This window comes from Protopterus annectens, chromosome 4.part0, assembly GCF_019279795.1.
Source record: "Protopterus annectens isolate FY-2018-M chromosome 4.part0, PAN1.0, whole genome shotgun sequence".
In the NCBI taxonomy this organism is placed as follows: domain Eukaryota; kingdom Metazoa; phylum Chordata; order Ceratodontiformes; family Protopteridae; genus Protopterus; species Protopterus annectens.
This window is the reverse complement of record NC_056733.1, coordinates 1221945607-1221958785: the sequence shown is the minus strand read 5'-3', so window position 1 is coordinate 1221958785 and position 13179 is coordinate 1221945607.

The window sequence follows — 13179 nt, the reverse complement described above, 5'->3', positions numbered from 1 at the left end:
GATTCCTGTCCCAGAGACTGCACATACTCTGGAACAAACTACCTATCTATATCAAACAAAGCTCCTCATTAGCACTCTTCAAGAAAAATCTTGTTGATTGGATGGGAGATAGGAAATTCACCCCAGGGATCACTTCTGTGGCTCTGCTCAACAGGGGCACAGGAAAATAATTTTCTTGGGTGGCGAAAGCCAGGTTACCTTTTTGGCTAAGCTTATATAGGCCCTAGGGCCAATAGCCTAGTACCTACCTATGAACCTATAAACCTCTGAAGAAAAAAAAAGAAAGAAATGATGTTAAAAAAATGTATGAAATAAGGAAAAGTGGAAAATTATATTTATGGGATATTAATTTTAGGACTTATAAAAGAAATGAGATAAAACAGAAATATATTATTTTAGAATATCCAATACTTTAAAAATTGTACAAGAAGGAATAAAGGAAACAGGCTTCTCAGATCATCTAGCTCTATAGGTAGAAGATCTGGAAAAGGAAGAATACACAAGATTAGGTAAAGGCATTATCAGATTTAATTAAAAAGACTTAGATGAGGAAAATGGCAGATTGATCAATTATGGAAAGATCAAGTAGATATGAGAATGTGTATGAAAATTGGATGATATGGTAGATAAGTTTTAAAGAAAAATATAAAAAAATTGATTTGGAATGTTATGCTGTGAGGAGAAGAAAAGAAAAACAAAATATAGGCAACTGAGTCTGGAATATTTAGAGAGGTGTTGAAAAATACTACTTTTTTATGAAAAGAAGAAAAAGATGCATGAAATGAATCAGAAAAAGACTAATAAAATGCTATATAAACAAATGTATTTCGTACAAGGGAAAAAAGAAGTGACTCCATATTTAAATAAGATAGTGAGAGAAAAGGACATAATACTAAGGCAATTGAAGAACAATGTAGAAGAAAGTTTGAAGTAATAGAGAAGTATAAAGAGAATACATTTAAAAAGGAGACAAAAGACAGGAAGAAATGGAAAGTTAAAAAAATTGAGAAAGGGAGATAACAAGAATATGGAGGAAAATATAAATGTAGAAGAGCTTAATGAAATTCTAAAAGAATTTAATATCGAAAGGCTATGAGAATGGATGGAACTGAGTATTATATGCATGATAGCATGAAAGAATGGGAAAAAGTATATTTTGTGGATATATTAAATAAATGGTTAGAAAAAATGAATAGTGAAAAAAGAAATATTTACTGGGGCCATGAAATTTATATGGAAAAAATAGAAGAAGAGGAAATAAGAAATTGGAGACTGATACTACTGAATAATACAGATTATAAGATATTTATGAAAATAATAGTGGAAAGACTAGGAAATTGTTTAAATAAATTGTTGATTATATGATTTTTGGTAAGAAAGGGAAAGGAAGTCAAGATCTGTTATGGATATTCAGTGAATTAATAGATGATATTATAAATAAAAAGGTGGAAACAAAGTTATGGTAGGATACATGAGTAAAACATTTGACAGAATGCAATATAATAGTTTATGAGATTTATTAAGAGATTATAACATAAGTGATAAAATAAAAGTAATTATGTTTGTTTATGAGAATAATAATGTGAGAGTGGTATTAAATGGATAGTTAAGTGAAAAAATTAAAATAAAGTGTACAGTTTTATTTGCATTGTTATGAATGTGCTTGTTACTAAGATGAATATAGAATTGAAAATGGCAAGGTATAAAATAACAGAAGTAGTACAAATTCCAATAATTCTTACTTATGCAGATTGTATAGTTTTAGTAAGGAATTGGAAGAGGGAATTAGAAATTTAAATTGATATTTAAGCATGTTTGGTTTATGTATCAATAAAGATAAATGTAAAGGGCTTGGGTTTATGCCTAACCTATAAGCCATTCAGTTTAATGATGAGGGTATATATATATATTAGGGATAATATTTGAAAGAAATAGTCATAGAGAGAAACAGAAGGAGAAAATTATACAAAAATTAAGAGAGATATGTATGTTTTAGATGTCATATAAATTGTCATATAAGAAAATTCTATTATCTTGGGTAAATGGCTTATTTAGCAAGTGTATATATATACATATATATATATATATATATATATATATATATATATATATGCTTCTGTCTATGAAAAAGAGTTATTGTCAATTGTATGTTCATTTATATGGGGATTAAGGTTGAATCTCGTTAGAAGAGTGATTGTGTATGTTAACAAAGAGGAAAGAGGGTTAAGGTTAATTAACCATATTGCTCATGTAGCTTCCTTGAATCTTTATAAAAGTCGGTAGGATTAAAATAAGAAAATAGGAGCTTAATAGATGTCATGATGAAAGTTAAATATAAATATTTTTGGGAGAGAATAATATCTGGAAAAAGCTGAGAAAATGAAGTAAATGAAGATATAAAAGAGAATCATAATAAACTATTTTTATGGTAACCAAATATAAAAAATGTAGGGAAAAAACAGAAGAGAATGGTATTTACATATAATGAATGAAAATTATTTTATTTACCAATGGAAGCATTTAGAAATTAAAAAAAAAGAAATGCAATTAAAATAATACTTCCATGGTGTAAAATCATTTCTGAATGCAAGGATTTTATGTGGTGGTTGACAATAAGTAAATTACCTGTTAAAGCAATTATGCCTTACAAAAGAATGCAAGAGAGAATGTATAACTATTGTGGGGAAGTTGAAACAACAGAACATGTTTTATGAATCGTATGAGAGTGAGAGGACTGTAGGAGAAATTATGTGTAAATATGATAATGAAACATTTTAAAAGTGTAGAAGATATAACTATGAATATTGAAAAACCAACAAATAAAGCACTAATAAAATAAGTAACAAAGGGCCACAGCTCCAAAGACAAACCAAAACCTTAATATGTGAGTGCTTTCGTTCACTCAAATCAAATCAACTTCTTCAGACAAATTCAAACAGTAAAACCCCTCCTTATCGGTCATGTGATTTCATGGTTATATAAGGAGGGGTTTTACTGTTTGAATTTGTCTGAGGTAGTTAATTTGATCTGAGTGAATGAAAGTGCTCACACATTAAAGTTGTAGCTTGCCTTTTGAGCTGTGACCCTTTGTTACTTATTTTATTATAACCCCAAATATGTTAAAATATGAGTATTATGCTAATACAAAACAAAGAGGTAAAAGAACTTGATAAAACATTGTTTTATATTTTATGGACAATATAGAATGAGAGACTGAAAAATGAAATTTAATGGGAAATGGATATATCTGAAATTTTAAAGAAGATATGTTTTTGGTTGTGGAAAATAAGGTGGGGGAATGATTAAAGGACATGGGACTGTATTATATTGCAGGTAACAAATTTAAATAATTGTAAATAATGCATTTAAGTCATGCCAATAAATAAAGAACCCACACTCTTTACTATAGGTGCCCAAGGATCTTTTACATCCACCTGAAATATCACCAGCTCAACCAAAGGTGAGGTGCTATTGTTGCACCAGTGACATTGCCTTGTTTTCAATGTTTATTTAGGGTTTACTGCTGGAAGTAAGTCAGCCTCTATGTAGCCATTTACATGTTTTTATAGGGACTCTGTGATTAATTCTGCATAGGTAACTGTGTTCTTGGAGTTAGGAGGAGCCTTGAATTTTGACAAACTGTCACTAAATAGGATATAGTTCACCTTAGTACAGCTTCTAACTGTTACTGGTTTAGCTGGGTTTTTGGAGGTGTTATTCATTTAATGGAAGACAACATTGTGATCCAACTGCACTAATGAGGAAACAACACCCAAGGGGGGAGGGTTCAATGATCTCCTATACTGGTGTGTACCAGATCCAGTATCTGGATAGAGCATACATTATATCAGTGGTCTCCAACCTGTTTTCCATGTAAGACAATTTTCCACGGACCAGCCATTTTGAGTGCATAAAAATAAAGCATATTAAAGAGTATAATAAATACAACTCACCATAATGCAGAATCAAAGGGAGTCCTGAGCTTGTTTCCTTGCAATGAAATGGTCCCATCTAGGGGTGATGGGAGACAGTGACATCTGACGTGTGTTCCTTATGTCCAGTCTACTCCGTAATTTCATTTTGGTTGCTATTATTGCAGAAAACCCCGCTTCACAAAGATAGGATGTTGGAAATTGTAGCAGGGTTTTCAGTGCTTATTCTAGCAACTTTCTATGTTTATAAGATCGACATTTAAAATCTGTCCCCGTTATTTGTGGCACTGTCCAGATTTATTCTGTGAGAGGTTGAGAAGTATGGTCGAGAAGTACCCAAACCTAACGGAAGCCTTTTTTTGGAATCTAGCAACTTTATAAGTTTATAAGAGTAATATTTAGAATCTGTCCCTATTATCTGTGCCTCTGTCTACCTCTCAATTGTCCACATTTCCATAGAATGTCCATGTTTTTGCCTCATATGTTTGGTCTGTTTCTTATAAAATTTATGTTTTTCTGGATTTTTGTGGCAAATAAGTGAAGACTGAAGTCATTATATAATGGCAGGCATTTGAGTTTCAGACTTCAGACTTCCTGTCCTTCAGAAAATGCATGGTAACACAAGACTTTGCATTCGGGTCTATATTAGAAAAATGAAAATCCAAAAACGCGAACAACCTAAAGGTCAAAAATGCAGGAACTCGAACAAGCTATTGAGGGGGGACTGCACCCCCCACACCCCCCCACTAAATATATATACCAACTCCAAGATCGCACTACAGTGAGGAAAGGGCAAATATTCCAATCCTTATTGTACTGCGATCTCACAAAAAGCAGATCAAGATTCGGCATTTATGACCTTTAGGTTATTCGCTATTTTGAGCTTTCGGCATTCTAACAGAAACCCTTGCATTCTATCAACTTTATAAGTTTATAACAGTAATATTTAAAATTTGTCCCTATTTGTAGTGCTTTGCCCCCCTATTATTTTTGGTTTTGTTCAGATTTTTTGTGCCCAGAGACCGAGAGCTATTGGCTCTGTTCAGATTTATTGTGTGAGAGGTTGAGAGGTATGGTTGAGAGGTACACAACCCTCTTAATTGATGCTGCTGCTGGCAGGGATCACTCTCACTCTTCACTCTTTCTCTCTTTCATGCATACACACATACACACACACACACACACACACACACACACACACACACACACACACACACACACACACACACACACACACACACACACTTTTTGCCATTTCATTTATTTTTATCTTATACTCGCAAAACAGCAAAAGCAATGGTTAGCAAGTATAAAATAACTACTTAATCGATCTCACTGTTCAATCTCTCATACACACATACACAGTCTTTTCTGCTTTCACACACACATACATTCTGAATTCATGCACACATTAACTCACACAGGCAGACAGAAACATAAACACACTCATACACATACATACACATTCACGTTTTTGTTTCACTCACTACCTAAAAGTTTCTGTGAGGTCCAGTACCAAATGATCCATGGCCTGGTACCAGTCCATGGCCCAGTGATTGGGAAGCACTGCACTATATAACTCAGGGTGTCTGTGTTTGTGTTAATAAAGTCCAGGCAGAAATGTGTCTGTGAGTTTGAGGCAGTGTACGTTTCCCAGTCTATAGAGTGGTAGTTAAAGTCAGCCATGAATAGGGTGTTTGTTTGGATGGTGAGCAACTCTAGTCAGTTTAAGAAAGAGTCATGAGACTCTAGGGGCATAGATGGTGACCTGGAGCTAGCCATGATATTGTAATGGGCCTTGTCTATAGTGACTTGCAAGTGGATGAACTCCATGGTATCATCCAGTTTAATCAACCTAGAGGTATGTTTTTTTTGCTAACATACATTGTGACACCACCACTTTTGGTCCCAATCTGTGTTGTTATTGGTCTAAATGTGTGTAAGGTACTGTAGCCTTGCATGGCCAAAGTGATTTTTATGATTTAACCAAATCTTGGTCACAGAACAGATGTGTACGTTTTCCAGAGTGAGGAGTGCTTGAAGGATGTGGAGTGTTTTTTTTTTTGTTTGTTTTTTTTTGTTTGTTTGTTTAGGTTCCTAGCACTGAGCAGTAATATATTAAGGTCGCCTGCAGATTTTTAAACTATGTTGGCAGCTTTATCTTTTTGGAATTGTCTAAAAAGATTGTAAGAGGGTGAATAAAGTTATAGCCAATATCCAAAAGCCTAGGGAGGACAAGTGCAGCCCATGCTTGGCAAAGTAACACAGACTGCTCACCATGTCCTAAAATGCTGACAGATATTGGATTCCTCCTGAGTGACATCAGAAACTATGCCAGTTATTAAAAATCAATCATTTCATGTTTGTACTGTGGCATCATCCTTGGTGAAGGTAGAATGCAAGGCTCATGCCTTTGACACATATTCCAAAATCCATTATGTCCCTTTTTATATAGTTCAGTGAGGTATATCTCTGGTAATTTACACCACCATGGACTCTGATAGAATCATCTTGGTACCAGGAATGCAGTGGCATAGTGCAATGACTCAAGTACGTGCATGATATTGTGGATCCTGGCTCCAGATAGGCAGCTAACCTTTATCTTCTCCTTGTCTAACCTGGTGAGTGGGGAATCTGTGTCGCACACTGGAGTCCCCAGTGACAAGAGTATTAAGTAAATTATATGCTTGTCTTATGGGTTTTGCTCTTGGAGGACAATTGGGTGTAAGTTTATGTGAGATAGTTGGCATTTCTTTTGGTGTGTGTTTTAGTGATTACTGAAGAACAGGTCACTGAGATTTGGAAACATGACAATCTGTGTGTGTGTGTGTGTGTGTGTGTGTGTGTGTGTGTGTGTGTGTGTGTGTGTGTGTGTGTGTGTGTGTGTGCGCGTGTGCACGTGTGCGTGTGTGCGTGTGTGTGGTGAGCAGTATGTGTGAGCGATGCATTGTTGGTATTCTTGACAACCTCATTTGTATACTAGATGTTTGCCTCCAAGGAAGTTATGTATTTACATCACTCACATGCTGTGTTATTTTTTTTAATGATTAACTAGCTGTCTGGAGAATGGTCCTCGCAAAGCCTGCCTCAGACCTGGAAAAGGAATCTACTTTATAGTGCTTTGTAAAAGTGCACATAGCTGTTTCTAGAATATTTTTAGAATTCAACCATTTCCAAAAAGCTACAGATAAAGACAAGACCCTGGCAGAGTGGACCTTGACCCTGCCTGCAATCATTTTGCTGTGGTGGGTATAACAAAAGGTAATAGCATGAGACAGCTGGAAACCATTTGAGATGACACATGATGTCCTTTTCTTTCCTCTATAAGAAATAGCAACAAATCAGAGATCCTGCAAGATTTTGCTCTGTGAAGATAGCACCTGAGTTGTCAGTTGGCATCCGAGATTTAAAATATCCTCTCTTTCTCTCATATCATGTTCTGAAAGGAAGAAAAAGCTTGGCAAAAGGTAAACTCAGATACCACTATAGGCATAAATAAACAATTACTTCATAAGAAGCCCTATCTATGAGAAAAAAGATAAGGTTGACCCTGCATAACAGTTGCAATACAGATACTCTTCTTGCAAAAGGTCAGAGCAATTAGTAACTGCTCTTTGCAGGCAAAGAGCCTCTAAACAACCTGTTGAGCTGGTTACACAAACATCAGATTAAGATTCCAGTGAAAAGCTGCATAAATTCTAGGAACACACTTTCAAAAAGATTTTCTCATGAGGCTGGATTGAAAGAGAGGAATTCAATGGTAGACATGCTGAAATGGCCAATGAATGAACCTTGAGGGGAAAGATAAGCATAGAATAGTAACTCACACAAATAATTTAGAACTACAGAAACAATAGCTCTGAATGAGTGTTGGTTCTTTTCTTAGCACCAGCTAGAAAATATTTTCTATTTACTAATGTATGATTTTCTAGTAACAAGAAGCATTACCTCCTTTAATAGCTGCTACACATCAACATAAAAAGATACCTAAAAGGTGTTAAGATTCATTCATCCAAGCAGTCAGTTTATGGTAGAATATTTCGAAAGCTCTCTGTCTTGAATGAATAGATCCAGTCTGTGAGGAAGCTTGTGGTACTTGGCCCTGCTCATTAGAAAACAAGGGAGAACCACTGTTGCCTGAAAATATGGAAACGGTAGAAATTTTTACATAAAATTTCTGAGCAAATAAAAGAAGAAGCATCTGTCTTCTGAGCCTTCATAGATGAGGACTTGGTACAGATTTTTGCTAACTGATAGTTGACAATGGAGGTAAAATCTATTTGAGGTGTTCTCCATGGTTGGACCCATTCTTTGAAGTCCCCCCATAGTAATCCAGTTGTATTAGTGAGGGTCTATCCTAGTCCTTCTCAGCTTGCCTGTCCCACAGTTTTGCTCTGACAATATGCCAGATGCCTCTAGAGTGAGATTGTGCTGAAAAACAATATTCCAGGCCACTGTGCCTTGTCTGCGTAGTAACTGTTATTGCTCGCCACAGTCAGAAAACCTTTATAAATCTGACATGGATCTAGAAATATGAAGATATCCATCTTTTAAAATCTAAGGTTGCCACTAAACTCAAAGGGAATAATAGATACAATTACAACTTATCAGTAGCATTTTTGAATAAAATCCTTCTCCCAAAAAATTAGGGGAGAAAACTTCTAATACCCCCTTATAAAAGTGGATACTTATCTATTATCGCAACCACGCTTTGTAAGCAGCACGTTATATGCATTCATTATTCTTTCCATGCTCCACGGTATACGCAGGCAAACAGTGGAATAGCCATGCAATCCAAATCCCTGTTACCATAATATTAATGGGTTAAGTCTTGAAATGAATATCCAAAGCAGGTATTACCACAACCACCTTAATCAGGATACTGTAGTCATGAAACATACGTGTCAACTGTCCAGATATTTAACTGATATTGTTGGTCTGTTCCACAAAAAATTGGTTTTCAGCTACATTGCTAAATAATTATATAGATTTGACTTTCAGCCTTCAAATCCTTCAGAACATGCATATCAAGAAAGTGTGGTTGCAAAAATATGAAGCTAGCGAGAAAGCCTGCTTGCTAATCTGTTTTGTGTAATTATCAGCAAATATTCAAAATACAAGACATGAAGGTAGGTGAGGTAACGTCCCACAGTCTGATAGTGGTGGTTGGCACAAAATATGGGTGTGACCTAGCAAGGTATTTATCTCATTTATTTGGTGTGAACTGTTCAGATATTTACGTCATTTTGTTGCTGTGTTCCACATGCAATTTCTTTTTTTTTATGCAGTAAATCAGTAAAAAATTATACACATTTGAGTTTCAGCCTTCACATCCTTTAGAACATGCATGTTAAGACAAACTCTGTTATTCTAACTACTTCAACGGGCTGCCGACAAAGTATGTTTGCGATAATAAAATGCTACCGAGAAGCGTGGTTGCGATAAGATGTAAGTACCCAAAAGGGTATGCCTCATGAAAGGAGGGAAAAGAAGAGTTAAGTTTGGTGAGTAAGGGGAATCCCTGAAAAAGGAGGGACAGAATCCCACTGCCAAAAGTAACCTTGATAAATTTAGGGACAATGGGTGGGTGGAGTCTTGTAAATAGTCTTAAGGACAAATTAGACTGTCCATTGTACAGGAGGGGGGGTCCACTACTTTTTGGGAACTCTGTGTTATATAGCTTTCTAAATGTTTACATCCCAGCATATAGCATAAGGTAGTAGGGTGAGCAATACATCCCCTTTCCAACTTGGAGAAGGAAGGTTTAAAAACTGAGAGAAATTAATAATTAGCATACCTCCCTCTTCAACACACTTCATAAAGACTTCTGAAGCAGATGGTCTAAAACTAATTCTCTATCTAAGGGAGAATTTAAAACTTCAGCTTTAAAATCTTTTGGAAATTTCTGAGAGCACAACCAAGCAAATGTCTCATAACAGTTCCAGTGACAATGGCACTGAAAATGGCATCATCAAACTTATAATCATATTTTAAGCACTGAGTATCCATCTCAGACAGAGAAGCAACCACATTGTTCAATGCAGAATTTCTCTTCAGAAAAAGAAACAGATGCCAAAAAACATACCTCAAATTCTCAAAGCTGCAAGCATAAACATAAATAGAAACTTGACAGCTGAGAATTAAAAAGAAAAGTTTTGCTGAAGAATATCCCCTCCCCAGTCTAGCAAAAGTCTTTTATTTCATGTCAAAAGGAGAGGGATTTGAATTAACTAAACACTTAGTAGTAACTGAAAAGTAGCAGCTGCTGGATCTGATCTAGGATAACTTTATAAAACTTTAAAAAATAGAAATTGTATATAGGAAGGGTCAAGAGTCTGCTCTAGACCAAGAACTAAGCTAAAAAAAAATAATTCCTTTACAGAAACACTGAAATAGGAGAAGATAATTGTTTACATATTTCTTTTTAACATGAATTTATGAAAAAAAAAAACAGACCCAGTATTGCCAACAAAGACTTCCCTAAGGACAGGCCCACTTTCTTTCTAGACAGTGTCATTTTCTGCTTCTTCTCCTAAGACCAACAAGATTGCCTCTTCCTTGCCAACAAAGTGCACTCCAAAGTGCCTCTTCTGGTATATGGTGGCTGTAGGAACTACACCGGCAGGACACAAGAACAGATGACTCAATGGATGTGAGCGAACTCTTAGCAGTAAATTTCAGAAAGCTAGTGCTATTATTGATGTCCTCTAAAAAAGAATTAAACATACTAATTCCTCCTTTCCATAATAGGAAGATGTCATCCACAAATCTCCAATAAAAAAATTACATGGTTGCTCAGACCCCCCCCCCCCTTAGAACATTCTGGAGTTCCAATATTGACATAACAAGGTTGGCGTAGCTATTGGCACAATATGTGCCCATAGCTATGCCATCCATTTGTCTAAATATAGACTGCTCAAACATAAACAAATTATTTTCCAATATAATCTCCATCTGATGATTGAGGTTAAGGGTGAAGCAGAACATATATTAAGGGACTCTTGGCATTGTTTGGATTGACTTAGAGCTATTGAGGTATCTGATACCTTTTCTTTTCTTACAGAGGATATAATTAATTTATTTTCTGTTATACCCCATGAGGAGGGGTTGCATTTCTTTTGTGAAAGTTTATTGAGAAGCAAAGTAATTGACAAAATAAGGATAAACATCCTGGAGGACCTTATGGAACTTATACTGCAGAACAACTTTCTTAGTTTTGAGGGGGAGATTTACCACCAAACATCTGGGGAAGCCATGGGAGCAAAGAGTGCTCCCTTATTTTCCAATTTAGCTTTTGCATTGGGAAGAAACTTTTATCTTTCCTTCAGAATGTATGCCCAAGATCCTTTTATGCAATAGGTTTTTGGATGGTATTCTGATTTTGTGGCAAGGTAATGAGCTTGAGGCTACAGAGTTTGTTGATTTTTTGAACATCACTACCCCATTCCTTAAGTTTACTAGTTCATGGCACCTGGATGAATTTAAATTTCTGGATATCCATCTAACCAGACAAAGGAGAGTTTTACATAGTAACATATACAGGAAAAAAACTTTTTTTTTTACTTCTGTGTTACATTTTGACAGTTGTCACCCCTTTCATCAAAAGAAGGGAATTATTAAGGGTCAGATGGTTAGATTGTCAAGACTAGTGAGTGACAATGACACCTTTAGAGAGGAGTTATATAAGCTGGTAGGGATGTTTTTGGAAAGGGGGTACCCCCTAAAACTATATTGAAAGTTAGGCATGAAATTCTTAAAAAGAGAATTACTGCATTTCAGCCTATTCTGTGTTCTGAAATAGTGACGAAAACTATAAACAAGGAGATGAGTAATGTTAGTGCTATGATTTTAAGGTATAATCACTGTGCTGCACTACTATCGATAGCCATCAACAATGCTTGGCAGATTGGTCTCAATGAAACCAGTATGAATATCTTGGGGCACAAGCCAAAGATTGTTTACAGCAGAGAAAGGAATATTAAAAATATTCTTGAGGATTCTAAACGGAGCTGACAAAGGTCATAATGCTTAAGCGTGAAGCATGTAAGTTTTGCAGATATATCAATGATGGCCCTACATTTCCATTCATGGATTTGAATGCACTTAATATTGCCCAGGAAGGTGTAGCTGCAATACTACTATTTTAGTGTATGTTTCTACATGCATGAGCTGCCACAGTTTCCATGTTGGCAAGACTATACGTAGATTAAGGGCTAGAATAGCAAAACATGTGATGGCAATCAAATCTAAAAATCAGCACAATGCTCTATACATGCACATTATACATTATAACCTGCAATAACTTTAACAAGTTCATCTTTTTTGTGATAGGCAAGATGCTACCATGTGAAAGGGGAGGGGATGATAAATTAAAAATAGAAATTATGGAGATAAAATGGCAAATTAGGCCTGATGCCACATTCCCCCCTAAGATTGAATGACAACATTGTAGTTTTACCCATTTTAAAAGAAAGGGCAAGGGTTATTTAAAGTAAATCATTAACTGCATTTTATTTTGTGACTTTTCAATAACACATCTATAATACATATATAATATACATGTTTTGTAATCATAGGGTTATATAAGCTATAAAAGTGTTGTTTTGTGTTTTCTGGAGAAAACTGAAGGTTTTATTTATCTTCATTAACTGTGTGTATTCTTTTAAAAAACTAATTCAACGTGACATCACATGAAATGATTGGTTGGTTTTGCTTACAAAACTTTGCTTTTTAAATCACGTTATTTGTATCCCATGTAACTCTGAGGAAGCCATATTTTACTGGTGAAAGTGCTTAGTTTATGGGACTTGCTGTTCTCTGCTCATGTCATTAAAGTGGAGTTTCTCTGCCTGCTTTGGGTTGGTTTGTTTTTTAATTTTTAAGTTTGAGAGCATTATTCTCAAGTTTATACAAGTCTTTTTTTCATGGAGATGGAGTCATACTCACAGTTGGATTCCACTGATCTCGGTAAATCCATTGGTAGAAAGTTTAAGAGCAGATTTTCTCTATTCTCAATAAAAGGTAACGATTTCTGTTGCTTAGAAGTAGTGCTGCCATGCAGCCCAAGCATAAACTCCATTTCCAAGTTAATATCGGTACCTTCAGCCATGTCACTGTACCACACCACAACAAAAGTCACCAAAAATACAATTAAAGTAAAACAGAACAAATGCAGAAACCAGACCACAGCAGATAAAACCATACACAAATTTATTCCAGTAATAGACAGAGTATTAGCACTTTTGGA